At 41.5% G+C, this 15,033-nt stretch overlaps 2 long non-coding RNA genes across 2 annotated transcripts; both read right to left on the bottom strand.

Annotated features, from left to right (window-relative positions):
- Positions 1-5,040: 5,040 nt before the first annotated feature.
- On the bottom strand, positions 5,041-8,106 carry LOC140542022 (uncharacterized). The gene is made up of 3 exons (XR_011977972.1): positions 8,078-8,106; positions 7,703-7,993; positions 5,041-7,321 (listed from the first exon to the last, which is right to left on the bottom strand). It is a non-coding gene; the product is annotated as an uncharacterized lncRNA (long non-coding RNA).
- On the bottom strand, positions 8,103-14,714 carry LOC140542023 (uncharacterized). Its single transcript, XR_011977973.1, has 3 exons — positions 14,652-14,714; positions 8,558-8,758; positions 8,103-8,368 (listed from the first exon to the last, which is right to left on the bottom strand). It is a non-coding gene; the product is annotated as an uncharacterized lncRNA (long non-coding RNA).
- Between the last annotated feature and the right edge of the window lie 319 nt (positions 14,715-15,033).

The raw sequence follows: 15,033 nt of genomic DNA, 5'->3' as shown, positions 1-15,033 counted from the left end.
TTTTCTGAATTTTGGGCACGAGTAAGAGGCCAGCACTCTGAGAGCTAAGTAGTCTTGATGGTTCGTAATATACAATTAGATCCCGCAGGTACTCAGATTTGATATGGTCAAATTTTCTAGTTTTAGTAAGGACCCTGGCTGCAGCATTTTACATTTACATTTACGGCATTTAGCAGACGCTCTTATCCAGAGCGACTTACAAAGTGCTTTGCTATTTACCCAAGAAAGAAACCATCCCTTACCAACCTTAGCTAGTTAGAATAGACTAATAATTGAAAGATACCTCTAAGCTTAGACATTTCTAAACACAATACAAGGTGACCATGGTACTCTATTCGCCCAAGTACTCTCTGAAGAGGTGGGTCTTCAGTCTGCGTTTGAAGACAGCGAGCGACTCGGCCGTTCGGACACCCAGGGGAAGTTCGTTCCACCACTTTGGTGCCAGGACAGAAAAAAGTCTGGGCGCTTGTCTTCCGCGGATTTTGAGGGATGGCGGGTCGAGCCGAGCCGTACTTGAAGCTCGAAGTGCTCTTGGTGCAGACCGGCTTTTGACCATTGCCATCAAGTACGGAGGGGCTGGTCCAGTCTTGGCTTTGTAGGCCAGCGTCAGGGTTTTTAATCTAATGCGGGCAGCTACAGTAAGCCAGTGGAGAGAACGCAGCAGTGGAGTGACATGGCTGAATTTAGGGACATTAAAGACGACCCGTGCCGCTGCATTCTGGATAAGCTGCAGGGGCCTGATGGTGCGCAGAGGGAGACCAGCCAGAAGAGAGTTGCAGTAATCAAGTCTGGAAGTGACGAGAGACTGAACAAGCACCTGGGCGGCCTCTCTAGAGAGGAAGGGTCGAATTCTCCAAATGTTGTACAGAAGAAATCTGCAGGACCGAGTTACGTTTGCAACTTGACTTGAGAACGATAACTGATCGTCCATGACTACACCAAGGCTTCATGCTTCTGTAGAAGGAGTGACCAACGAGTTCTCAAAGGTGAGGGCAAGATCGTTTTTAGGTCCAGCAGTTCCCGGGATGTACAGCAGCTCCGTCTTGCTGGGGTTGAGTTTGAGGTGGTGAGCCGCCATCCAGGAAGAGACGTCGACGAGGCATGCTGAGATGCGGGCAGAAACCTGTGTGTCAGACGGTGGGAAAGAGAGCATGAGTTGAGTGTCGTCGGCGTAACAGTGGTAAGAGAATCCATGGGAGGAAATCACTTTACCAAGAGAGCTGGTGTAGAGTGAGAAAAGAAGAGGACCAAGAACCGAGCCTTGTGGAACGCCAGTGGAGAGACTACAAGGAGCGGACGTGTCGTCTTGCCATGTTACCTGGTATGAGCATCCCTGCAGGTACAATGCAAACCATTGCCATGCAGAGCCGGTGATTCCAAGGCCGGCAAGGATAGACAGGAGGATCTTGTGGTCCACTGTGTCAAAGGCTGCGGAGAGGTCAAGAAGGATCAGAACCAAGGACAGTCTGGCAGCTTTAGCTGCATGAAGCTTCTCTGTAACTGCAATGTTTCAGTAGAGTGTGCAGGTTTGAAGCCAGACTGGTTAGGGTCCTGTAGATTGTTCAGAGTGAGAAAGAGAGACAGTTGGTTGTAGACAGAACGTTCGAGAATCTTTGAGAGGAAAGAGAGAAGAGAGATAGGTCTGTAGTTGCCGATGTCCAAGCAGTCCAGAGTTGGTTTCTTTAGGATAGGCACAACTCTGGCAGACTTAAAGGCTGATGGTACATGACCTGACAACAAAGAGCTGTTTATGATAAAAGAAGATGAAAGGAAGGAGGTTTGGAGCAATTGTTTGGAACAGGGTCTAGCGGACAGGTGGTAGGAGGTGAGAAGTAGGATGCTTTAGCGGCAGCAACGTCCGTTCTAAACCTGGAGAGAAGAGACTGATAGGAGTGGAGGTCAGAGTCGTGTTGTGACTTCCGCCACTTCCTTTCAGCCAGTCTTAGCTCTCTACGGTTGTTGCGGAGAACATCTGACAGCCACGGGGAAGGTGGAGAAGAATTTGCTGACCTAGGTGAGAAAGGGCAGAGAAGGTCGACAGAGGTGGAGATAGATGAGAGGAGTGTGTCTGTAGCAGTTTCAAGTGAGAGAGAGGAGAAAGATTCAAGATGAGGAAGAGTGGTCAGGACAGTTGAGGCAAGAGCTGAGGAGGAGACAGAGCGAAGATTGCGGTGAAGAGTGGTGGAAGAGCTTGCAGAAGCAGTGGTTAAAGGAGCAGAGAGGGAGAGTGAGAAGGAGAGAAGTGATCAGAGAAGTCCAAAGGAGTCACAGCCACATCCAGAGCAGGGACAGGTCTGCTGAAGATCAGGTCCAGTGTGTTCCCTGCTCTGTGTGTTGGTGCAGACTGGTTGAACGCGAGATCAAAAGAGGATAGGGTTGGGAGAAGGCATGAAGACTGGAGTTTCTCTGATGGAAGGTTGAAGTCGCCGAGTAGAATAAGTGGGGCGTCAACAGGGAGTCCACTCAAGAGAACATCCAGTTCATCAACGAAACTGCCCAAAGGACCAGGAGGACAATAGAGAACAATGATGTGAAGTCTGGTGGGAGAAGAGACAGTAACAGCATGGTATTCCAAAGAGGAAATGTCAAGATTAGAAAAAGAGAGTGGGGTGAAGCACCACAGAGGAGAGAGAAGTAAACTGGTGCCACTGCCCCTGCCAGTCCTTCGTGGAGAGTGGGAAAAGGCAAAGGCAGACGACAAGGCAGCTGGAGTTGCAGAGTTGTCCGGGGTGATCCACGTCTCAGTCAGTGCCAGGAAGTTTAGAGACCGAGCAGAAGCAAAAGCTGAGATGAAATCTGCCTTCTGCACTGCAGACTGGCAATTCCACAGTCCCCCAGTTACCATCACATTGGTATTAGAACAAGGTGGGTAAATGAGGTACCGGAATTGCGGCGTCTGCACCGGTATCTGCACCTCCGGCTGCTGTCAGAGGTGTGGACAGGAATTGCAAAGCACATCTTCAGGTACAACAGAATAGAGTAAAAAATAGAGTAAAAAAGTTTTGCAGCTGATATTCTAGCTAGGAGTCATGATGTCTAACAAACCATAACACACCTAATTTATCAAGATCGGAGGCACTTGGCTCCTCCTCTGCAATTCACACTTCTAGCTGGCCTGAAACTACACCTGAATCAGCACCTCAATCAACTAGTGAGAACCAAGCTATGTTAACCTTAAGACAAGAGTGTTAGCAGAATCTAATTAGAAGTATATTTAAAAACCAGCCTACCTTACAAGCTAAAGATGACCCCAAGTAAAAAAGCAAGCACACATTTTGCACCAGCTGAAGTTTATTGAGGTTCCTGCTGGAACAACCTGACAAAAGTGCATTACAGTAATCTAGCCTTGAGGTAATAAAAGCATGTACTAGCTTTTCTGCGTCTTGTGATGATGAGGAGTTTCTTGGTTTAGAGATGTTCCTAAGCTGCATAAAGGCTGTTCTACTATTAGCTATATGTTGCTCAAATGGTAAATCTGAGTCGAATGTGACACCAAGATTTTTAGCTGCTAGACCAGGAATGACGGAAGCATCGGCCAAGTCTAACATTAAGTCAGATAATTTATATCTGTGTCTTTTGGACCTAAAAGGAGAACCTCTTTTTTGTCACTGTTGAGGAGAAGGAAGTTATGTGACATTCAGAGTTTTATATCCTTTACACAGTCCTCCGAATCTGGGGTTGAGTATCTGCCTGGCTTTTGGTAAGTTTAGAGATCTCATTAAAAAGAACTCTGGGATTGTTTTTGTTTTTCTCGATCAGCGAGGCCAAATACACTGAGCGAGCTTTAATGAGTGCCTTTCTATATTGATTAAGGCTGTCCTTCCACACAGAGTGGAACACCTCTAGTTTGGTCGTCCGCCATTTACGCTCTAGTTTCCGCACTGTTTGTTTTAAGGTACGAGTTTGATTACTGTACCACGGTGCAAGCCTTTTTTGCCTCATCATTTTATTTTTAAACGGTGCTACTTTGTCCAAGGTTGAGGTATTTTTTAGATCTTAACTAGCTCCGTTTGGTCTGACGGAGTGTAAGCTAAGGTCGATAGGGGTGGGAGGTTTTTAGTAAACTGTACAGCTGTCATTGTGGTTATTGTGCGCTTTAGACAGTGTTGGGGGCACTGTTTGTTTTAAGGTACGAGTTTGATCACTGTACCATGGTGCGAGCATTTTTTGCCTTGTCATTTAACATTTTAATGGTGCTATTTTGTCTAAGGTTGAGGGAAGGGTATTTTCTAGACTGTTTGTTAATCTATCTAGCTCTATTTGGTCTGACGGAGTGTAAGCTAAGGTCGATAGGGGTGGGAGTTTTTTAGTAAACTGTACAGCTGTCATTGCGGTTATTGTGCGCTTTAGACAGTGGCGGGAGGATAAATTAACATTTTGCCTAAGATGTAGCTCAAAGGAGATTAGATAATGGTCAGATATTAATGAGCTTTGTAGAATATTTAGATTATCACATGACTTCCAAGTGTCTGAAACGTCTGAAATATACAGTACGAAAAGCACCCCCCCCCCCCCCCCCCCCCACACACACACACACACACACACACACACAGCGTGCTGAAATACCTGGCACTGCTGAAGGTTCTAGGTCAGGGTCTTGGACATGATCATTATAAGTAAGGCTAACTCAGCACTGATAGGTTCTGCTCATTGGATCAGTTCGGATATAGTGCTTTAACGGCTGTTATTCCAAACTACAGCATCTTCACCCTCTGCTACACTCTTTTCAGCGACTCAGAGGTGAATGTGAGGGGGTTGTGTGGGTGATCATATAGTTTAGTGTAATTTAAATCCAGCAGTTTATTCATAAAGAACCCAACCCAGCAGCTCCACCCTGTACTTAAACACCTGCGTTTAAGTTCAGAGTGTTGCTCCACTCTCACAGCTGAAGATAAATGATGGAAAGCAGGTGTGGAAGATTCTTCAGCAGGAGGATCAACACTCTCCCATTTAATGTCAAGTCAAGTCAAATTTATTTGTATAGCGCTTTTTACAACTGTTGTCGTCACAAAGCAGCTTTACATAATTAGTACTTAATAAAGAACAGAGACAGAGAAGAAAGAAGGAATAACATGAAGCGTCAAAGACCCCCGTGAGCAAGCCAACGGCGACAGTGGCAAGGAAAAACTCCCTCAGAGCTGGAGGAAGAAACCTTGGGAGGAACCAAGACTCACAAGGGGGACCCATCCTCCTCTGGCCAGACTGTTTTAAACATTAATGATAAAAATTACCAAAGCAGGTACAACAGAAAGTTGATAGTGGTGATATTAATAGTGTCAGACAGGCACGAGTCCATCTAGGTTTCAGTACGACCACCAAACAGGCAGCAGCGGCAGGCGGGTGAGCCATGGGTGGTGGCGGGTTGGGGGGGGGGGCCCGCTGGCCGGACTGGTAGGTGGCAGCTGGTTAGATGCAAGTAAAGGGGACCTCAGCGGGCAATCTTCCTGCAGATCGGGCTGGGTGGTCATTTACTCGAAGAAGGTAAAGAGAGAAAAGTTAGTTCCAAGAGGAATTTTATGGAGTGCAGAGAATGTTGAGAATCAGCATCTGGGTATGTCTGACGACTCTGGCAGGTCTGATTATCACAGCATAATTAAAAGGAGAGAGCCAGAAGGTAACACGGACACGGGCGTACCCTGAAAACACCAGCATCTATCTGCTCCACCGTCAACAAACCTGAGCAGCGTGTAAGCAGCGAGACAACAGCTCCAGCATCTCAGTGTACATACAATTCCCTGGGTCCGTGAACCCCTGGACTTGCAGCCCTTATCTAAGAAACATTAATTACCAAAAGTAAACTAAACATATAAGTTTTCAGCTTAGATTTAAAGATTGAGACCGTGTCTGAGTCCCGAACATTATCTGGAAGGTTATTCCAGCTTTATAAGAAAAGGCTCTTCCCCCTGCTGAGGTTTTCTGAATTTTGGGAACGAGTAAGAGGCCAGCACCCTGAGATCTAAGTAGTCTTGATGGTTCGTAATATACTATAAGCTCCTGCAGGTACTCAGGAGCGAGGCCATGTAGGGCTTTATATGTTAATAAAAGAATTTTGTATTTAATACGGAATTTAACTGGGAGCCAATGAAGTGCTGATAGAACTGGACTGATATGGTCAAATTTTCTAGTTTTAGTAAGGACCCTGGCTGCAGCATTTTGCACCAGCTGAAGTTTATTAAGGTTCCTGCTGGAACAACCTGACAGTAATGCGTTACAATAATCTAGCCTTGAGGTAATAAAAGCATGTACTAGCTTTTCTGCGTCTTGTAGTGATAAGGAGTTTCTTAGTTTGGAGATGTTCCTAAGCTCCATAAAGGCTGTTCTACTAATATTATCTATATGTTGCTCAAATGATAAATCTGAGTCGAATGTGACGCCAAGATTTTTAGCTGCTAAACTAGGAATGATGGAAGAATCAGCCAAGTCTAACATTAAGTCTGATAGTTTATTTCTAGAGTCTTTTGGACCTAAAAGGAGAACTTCGGTTTTGTCACTGTTGAGGAGAAGGAAGTTATGTGACATCCAGAGTTTTAGATCCTTTACACAGTCCTCCATTTTCTGTAATCTAAATTTATCGTCAGGTTTGACTGAAATATAGAGCTGTGTGTCATCTGCATAGAAATGGAAATTAATGCCATGTCTGCTTATAACTGAGCCCAGTGGTAACATGTATAATGTAAATAATAGTGGTCCTAAAATTGAGCCTTGCGGAACTCCATATCTTACTTCTGCATAGTTTGAAGATAAATCTTTTATTTTTACAAATTGGAAGTGTCCTGTTAGATATGATTGGAACCATGATAGGGCTGTCCCTGTGATTCCAACCATTTTCTCTAATCTTTCTAGTAATATAGAATGATCTATTGTATCAAAGGCTGCACTAAGGTCTAGTAGGACTAATAAAGATACGTAGCCTTGATCAGAGGCAATGCTGAAGCAGCTCAGCTAGATCTTCACCCACAGTGTCTCTAAATGAAGACATGGGGTGTTCGCAGCGAACTGCAAAAGAACCATCAGGAGGACCACCAGCAGCTTTCAGTTAAGTGAGCAGTAGAAGCTGATTATTCTTCATCCAGTTGCTGTGGTGGTCTCATAGGATCACCCTGTTCTTCGTCTGTAGCTCCTTTCCCTTGTCTATTTCTGGGCCTCTGGACACGTCCCGACAACAGAGGAAGGACCCATGGCACAGTATACCTTCCGAGAATTACACCAAGAATCAGTGCCACAATCCCAAAGCTCACTGCTCCAATCCCTAACCCCTTCAGATATCCATCATTGTTTCCTTTCTCATATCCCTTCCTCCAGATCCAGCTCTGCTGCACATCTGAAAACACACACAGAACAGAGGAGCTCAGTCTGATCAACACCGTTTAGGAAAGTCTGGAAAGGTCAGGACATCGATCCTCTCTTTAGAACAGATCCAGGTCATATTCTGATGAAGTGTTTAAAACATGAGATCAAACACAAATCTAGACTGAACACATTAGCAACAGAAAACCAGAAGGAGTTCAGGAGACAAGCATCTCTGGGTTTCCACACAGTGTAAATGCTCTATTAATAACTAAATTATTTACTATTACCATTACTTATAAATAAGTAATGAAAACTCACTTGGCCTGTTTCACAGCTCTGTTTTGGATCTTTTAAAGGAGACACTCGAGACAGTGTAACACTCAAGAGCACCTTTAGTTCAAAAACGTCATACCTCGGACGCTCACTGTGTAGATATAAAGGACCTTGCCATTCGTGGTGTCCTTCACAGTGTAGACTCCACTGTCAGATGACTTCATATCTCTCAGCTCTAGAGCAGGTGTGAGTGAGGTTCTCTGTGTGTATTCAGGGATACTCTTCAGTGACTTTCCCTCCACTGTACAGATCTGAACACTGGGTGGTTCAGGTTCACCACCTCTGTTATAAACCAGCTCCACTGGATCTGATATTTTCAACTCCAGCAGCATAGATTCACCAGGCTGTATCTCCACTGAAGATCTTACAGCTGAGGAGACACATGACCAGAACCTGCATTAACTCTTCTATTAGGTTCTACCAGCAGCAGTAAGTCAATAGAACCAGCACTTACGCTCAATCTGAAGCCGCACATCACAAACATCTTTACGATCACACTCGCAGGTGTACCAGCCTTGCTTACTGAAGTCGACTCTAGTGATGATGAGGGAGAGGTTCCCTTTCAGGTATTCTTCATGGATCATCTGATATCCCTCCTTCATTGATCTGCATGAAGTCTGATCACACTCAGCCAGAACTTCCATGCGTAGGTGTGAGACGGTCCATGACACCAAACCATGACATCTCTCAGAGCAGGGGAGAACAGCAGAGTCATAAAGCTTTACTGTAGGATCTGTATCAAATCCTGAAAAAAAGTAAAAAGAAACAAATGATTAAGTTAAACAAACACAGTCCGTCATCCATCAAACCCAACCATCAAACCTGCATCTTTAAATAGTAAAAGACAAACACAGCTCAATCCAGCTTTATCATGGCAACGTTACCTAGAGAATAACTCGTGTATGTAAAAACATCAAACACTGCACACACGTACCAGCAGGGATGGTCAGTAAGAGCAGGACACAGAGAGTAGAGCTGAGTGACTGCATGACTGACCCACAGTACCGACCAGTTTAGGGTATGTTGGTGTAGCAGGTGATGCACAGTTCCAGGGATCTGTCTGTGAGGAGTTTGGTTCTCCTCATGTCTGCGAGGGTTTCTTGTAAAACTCCCTTAAGTCGCATTAAAACACCATCTGAGGAGTAGAATCAGAAAACACACCTCTAATGTAACTGATAGAGGCTGAGTTTCACCTTAGTTCACCCGCACCATTTATATAACAACTAATGACTGTCCCTGTTAATTACTTATTTATTCACTGACTATAGATGATTCTGTTTCACATCTATATTAGGCTCCTGATATGTATCTAGTTCTAATGCTGCTGTATATTTTATTGTAATGCTTTAAACTGTGCTGCTTCATATCTCTTTCCTTTTACTTTTAGACTTGACATGTTCTGAACCTCAGAAGCTAATTATCACATAGAAAACAGTGTGTCTCATGACAGAGCACCTGCTATTGTTTCAAATATACAGCACCTCAAAATTATTAAATATACAGCACCTCCACAATTATTGGCGCCCCTGGTTAAGATGTGTTAAAAACCTTAAAATAATTTTTTTTAAAAATTACAGTAGCATAATCTCTGAAAATTGTAGAAAATGTAACCTTTAATCTAAAAGGTTACATATAAAGTGTATTTAAAAAAAACCTTGATTAGAAATCATTTTTGTTCATAAAAGCACCTTTTCCACAATAAAATGTGTTGGAGGGGGATTATGGGGTGGGGTTGTCTTTCAGCATCCAAGCCTTCCCAGAACAGTTTGCATTTTAACAAGCAACAACATAACAGCATTAACACACCCTGCCCCGGATATCAACTCAATTTTAATGATAATCTTCCTTCTAAAAACTAAATAAGACTGTAGCCCCATTAAAGCAGTGTCCATTAATGAGTCCATTAATGAGTCTGCTGTTGTCATGATCCACTGGGTCAGACAATGAGGGAGAACACTTGCAGGGGATGGACCAAGGCGAGAGAGTTTATTAACTCAAACAGGGAAGAAAACAAGGAAAAAGCAGCAACAGATTAACAGGGTTAACGATAAACAAAAGACAAACGTGACAACCAAACTGGGCAAACAAAAGAGCACACCTGTGGCTGGTGAGGGACGACGGCTAGGCTAGCATGCCAGGGCTGAGCCAGAACAATACAGAAAACCTAAACCTACAGGCAGTGCCTGGGGAAAGCCGTGAAACAGAGAGACAGCGCGGGTCAGGCGCTTCCGAGACTTACTGGACCTCCGGAGCTGAGGGATCCGCTGCCGAACCCAAACAGAACCGAAACAATGACGGGGCTAGCTTACCAGAACACAGGCGATAACTAGAGCGCGCACCAGAGCTGACTTCCTAGACGAGAGCTTCACAACCGAAATGAGAAGAGTTCAGCGCACTCCCATGAACAAGCCCCTGATACTCCTTACGGTGCTCTATGACCGAAGGTGAGCAGGCAGTAGCGGTTCGGCAGCCGCACCTGAGTCCCTAGACAGAGGAGGTTTAGCTGACATTAGCAGAGACCGTTGGAGAGCCCAATGGATAATGCCAGCACTACGAGACACCAGATCACACCCAGTGTTGACCTGAGATAACCAGAGCTACTAAGAGTTGACAGAAGTCAACTAAAGTCAATTCTCGGCCCTGGCTGCTTGCGCTAGCCCTCCTTAAATGCACCAGCCCACAGGTGTAACACATCAACAGAAGACAAACACAGTGACTCAAACTGAACAGTGAAGCAAGAACAAAACATGACTGTCAACATTAAAGTCCTCTTCAACATTGGAGTCCATGACATGACCGTGATGGGGAGTTCTTGATTGCCTGTGAGCCGCGGCCCAAGACCGCCCCTGTGGCAGGCGCGGCGGCGAGAGCGTGACAGCTGTACATCATCACCAGCATTTCAGACACGTTCAGAACCTCATGTTAACCTCATTAACATGCATTAACATGAATTTCAGGTCAGTTCTGAGGGACTGGAGGTGTAGATGTAAAATTCATTTGTACGTTCCCATTTGAATGTTTATTGACAAATTTTGATGTAGAATTCTAGATTGTTTTACACCTTAAAAAGGTAAATTTAGTAAGACAGAGAGAAGAGAAGACGTGGCAGATAGAGCATGCTGTAGAAACGTATGAATGAGTCGACTGTGTGTGTGTCTCTGTATGTGAGTACGTTTCCGTTTAAGTTGTGTCGGTCAGTCTAAATTTGTCTGTGTTTTTTCCGCAGAGATATGTGTGTGTGTGCTGTTTGTCTTAGATGTAGGTAGAAGGTTAATCGTATGAGAAGGTTACTGTGATTATGATAGCTTTTATGTGGAATAAAAATATTAATAAATAGGTTGGGGTTGAGGATAGCAGATTTAGATATACATAAAAAAAGATACTTTGTCTTTTACTGTTAAAAACATATGAGCCTTTTTGGGGGACGTTTTTGAAGGTGTAACAACTTATGAGCCAAGAAAAGAGGACTTTTTAAAATCTGAATAAAGCTTATAAGCCTGGCAGCTTATAAGGCAGCTGTCTAGTGCATCACACAGCTTTATGCTGACGACAGCGGGGGCTGCTGCTGACTTCACTTTTGATCAGGCCAGTATGGTTTTATCCACAAACTCTTTCACCAACTACCTGCATTCTATATATAGTCAGTATTGTTGATACACATTTAGTTTGCCTTCATTTAAAGGCTATTACAAGCATATTTTTGATTCGGGTTCATAAGTGTATACTACATGCTGTAGTTATTTAAGAGAGAGGCTTGGCAACAGACTGACCAGTTAATGTGTTGGAAAATAATTACTTGGTGTAAACTCTGTTGAGAGTTGTATTTGCAAGTTTCAACAGTCTATTGCAATTTGAGCTGTATGTGAGTTATTGTTGAGCTTGTTTGAGGATTTGAGGTGAATGAGTGTTAGCACTGGGTAATAAATAAGTGGTTCCTTTGCTGTGAATAGTGTAACATTTGATTTGTTTTGATTACTGTGAAGTGGTTGAATTTCTTTCTGATTGTAGAAAATTAGTAACTTGAGGAAGGAAAAACAGGGAAGTAATCTAAATAGCTTTAAGTCATATTCATTTTAGTAATAGTTTTAATTCACAGTAAGACAATAAAAGAGAGCCATTGTAATGTCAAAACAGGATAATAAAAGTTCAGAAGCAATCGCTTTAGATACAGGCATTACAAAAATATCAGAAAACTGACACTTATCGACCATGGCCAATAGAGGGGACCCATAACTCAGCTGTAATTAAAATAATGCAGGTGTTTCTGTCTACTTATAAGACACATAAAAAGAAGGGGAAGAAGTGAGAAAAAAATAAAGAAACGAGGCGAATAGAGCTTGGCATTCTCCAGTTGTTTGAAAATGAAAGACAGAAAACCTTTCTCATATACAAGAAGACAGCGTCAATGGAGTCTTCTTCTTCATCCACAGAACACAAAACAAAAGCAGCAATAGTTAATCAGGGGATAACGTGAAACAAAACAATAACATTGACAACCTAAAACCCAATGTTCATTCCTGTTACCTCATTATCTTTTCTAAACAAAATAAAGATATTTTTTTCCACTTATGATTGGTCCATCATTTATCCATTTGTTTAATGAATTACATGATTAAATTACATGAAAAGATAAAAATGGTGTTGCATCTTTTAGAAAAATACAACATGCAGACATATAAAGTGATTTTTCAGTTATAAATTTAAATTATTTGAACAAGTAGTCAGCCATTTCTTTACTTAACCACTTTCTTGGGGAAAATTAAAGGAATTAGTTGACATGCTTTTAAACATTCTTTTCAGTTTTGGTAAAAGGACTGAGAAAAATGTAACCATCTTCGGCATAGAAACCTTGTAAAAAAAAAGAAATAAAGCTGCCTGATATTGACCAATACATTAAATATATGTGTTTTAGATTCTGAGTTGGGAAAAGATAAAAAATTAAGTTTAGTTTACAGAGTTTAATTTGGTGGAATGAGCAAAAAACGTTCCACCTATTGACCATATAGTAACAGTCAAGCCTGGAAATGGGATCCACTGTCACGCTCGCGCCGCCGTGCCCGCCCCAGGGCAGTCTCGGGCCGTGGCTCACAGGCAATCTAGAACTCCCCCTTCAAAGTCTTGTCATGTTTATGTCATGTTTAGTTATGTTCTGGACTTTTATTATACGTCTAGGTTTGGCGGCTGTCTCCTCACGCTCTTAAGTCTAGTAACTTCAATGCGCCTGACTAGCGCTACTCTTTATGTCCTAGTTCTTAGTTTTCCCAAGCTCGGCTTGGAAGTTTGTTTCTGAGTAGCGGTATTGGCTCAGCCCTGGCAGCTAGCACAGCCCTAGTGCCTCACCAGCCCCAGGTGTGTTCTTTTGGTTTGCCCAGTATTGGTTGTCACGGTTGTTGTTCTGTTCCTCCTTATCCCTGGTAATCATTGCTGCATTTCTGTTTTGTTTACGGTTTATTGTGATCAATAAACTCTCTCGCCTTGGTCCATCCCCTGTGAGTGTTCACCCATTCTTGTCAGACCGTGTGGATCATGACACCCACATGGAAAAAAAGAATTGTGTTTACAAATATGAATTTGTACATTTAAAATATATATTGCTATATATTGTTTTTCATTCTAAAATACATTTCACACACTAAAATGTATTTATAAATAAATTTGCCTTCATACCAAATATTTCACATTAATTACAAACTTATTTTATATATGTATTTTAAATATGTGGGGAAATATTAAACACAGCTATGTAGCACATATTTAGTATTAGAAAATATACATTTAACATGGAGAAGACAAACTAATTAAAATCTAAGAATACATAAATTGGCCCATATCTTATATACATATCACATATTTATTTGAAAATACACAATTAAAATGTGTTTTAAAAATGTATCTTTAAACATAAATATATATTGTTTTGATGTTTAAAATAATGTTTTTGGCCAATTTAATTTTCATATTGAAAGAAAAATACAGTAATATATCATAATATATATTTTTATAGTATAAAAATATAAAAAAAACATAGAAGGAAGCACTAAATCTTCACAAACACACTGTTCGCCTAACTCTCCTAATACTTTGTTTAATGTTCATATTTACTCACACCTTATATTTATTTCATACTCAATATCTACACTGGCTCTTTACTGCCTTTTCCACCTTCCTCTGAGAGGATCTCCTTTTATACTTCTAGATCTTCACACTGCTAGACTGCTGTAGACTGCTGTAGACTGCTAGATCTTCTTTTCTAGATCTTACAGATTTTCTGATTTAATATAAAGTGTATATAAACACTTCATGTTAAATATCTATACATTTTTTAATTATATTTTTTATTTATTTTTAAATATCTATTTGACATATATTACATTAGCCAATCATTGTAATCAATATATTTATATATTTAAAAATACATTTAAGTTCTCTTGTGAATCTTGTTTTTACTGCCTTATATGTATATTTGCTGATGCTTAAGTGTATTCTAGATTATGTTTGGTGCACAGACAAAGAACAATGGAGCCACAATGAAAACAGCATGCTTTAAACTAAAATGAGACTGGTGTGCTGCTGGTTGTCCAGTATAGCAGTATAAACACAGTACATACTGGTTTTACTGGTCAGGTGCTGTTGTGGTACGTCTTGACTAGCACACTAGCATTCAGATCACAGCATGTGCTAGTTTTACTGGACACCATTTGGGTTTTGGTATCTACTGGAATTAACTGGAACAGTGACTGTGCATCAATAGATTGAGTAATGGAACATCAATAACAATTTGTTTAATGTGTTTACTCAATAAGAAGTGCTTTATAAATGTTACTAGGCATTTATCACTTGTTCTGGCATGTTTGTTTTTTACAAATACCATCTATTATTACATACCTCAACTGTCTGACATGCTTTTTTAAAAGCATGATAACCTGATAACTTAAGTAAATAAGTAAAGTAATAAGTAAAAGTTGGGCCAGTTAGCTCAAGAACAACCAATTTTAACTGAAAAAACCGCAATAGAAACACAAACTCACCTCAACTTCAGCGCCATACAGTCCTCTCTATAAAAGTGTGCAGAGCCTTAAACTGAGACCGCCTTTTATTGTCCTGAAGAGGCAGTAGTTGGCAGAGATGAATTACTTCCATTTCCAAACTGTTACACATGTGAATAAAATTGTTGTTACCCCTGGGTTAATGAAAGAAAAACCCACAATGGTCACATAAATAACTTGAATCTGACAAAAGAAATAATAAATAAAAATTCGATGAAAACGATCAAATGAAAGTCAGACATTGATTTTGAACCATGCTTCAACAGAATTATTTTAAAAAAGTAAACTCATTAAACAGGCCTCGACAAAAATGATGATACCCCTGAAAATAATGTGACCAAAGGGACATGTTAAATCAAGATGT

This window comes from Salminus brasiliensis, chromosome 20, assembly GCF_030463535.1.
Source record: "Salminus brasiliensis chromosome 20, fSalBra1.hap2, whole genome shotgun sequence".
Lineage (NCBI taxonomy): Eukaryota > Metazoa > Chordata > Actinopteri > Characiformes > Bryconidae > Salminus > Salminus brasiliensis.
Note: the sequence above shows the minus strand (reverse complement) of the source record. Positions and strands in the feature narration are given on the sequence as shown.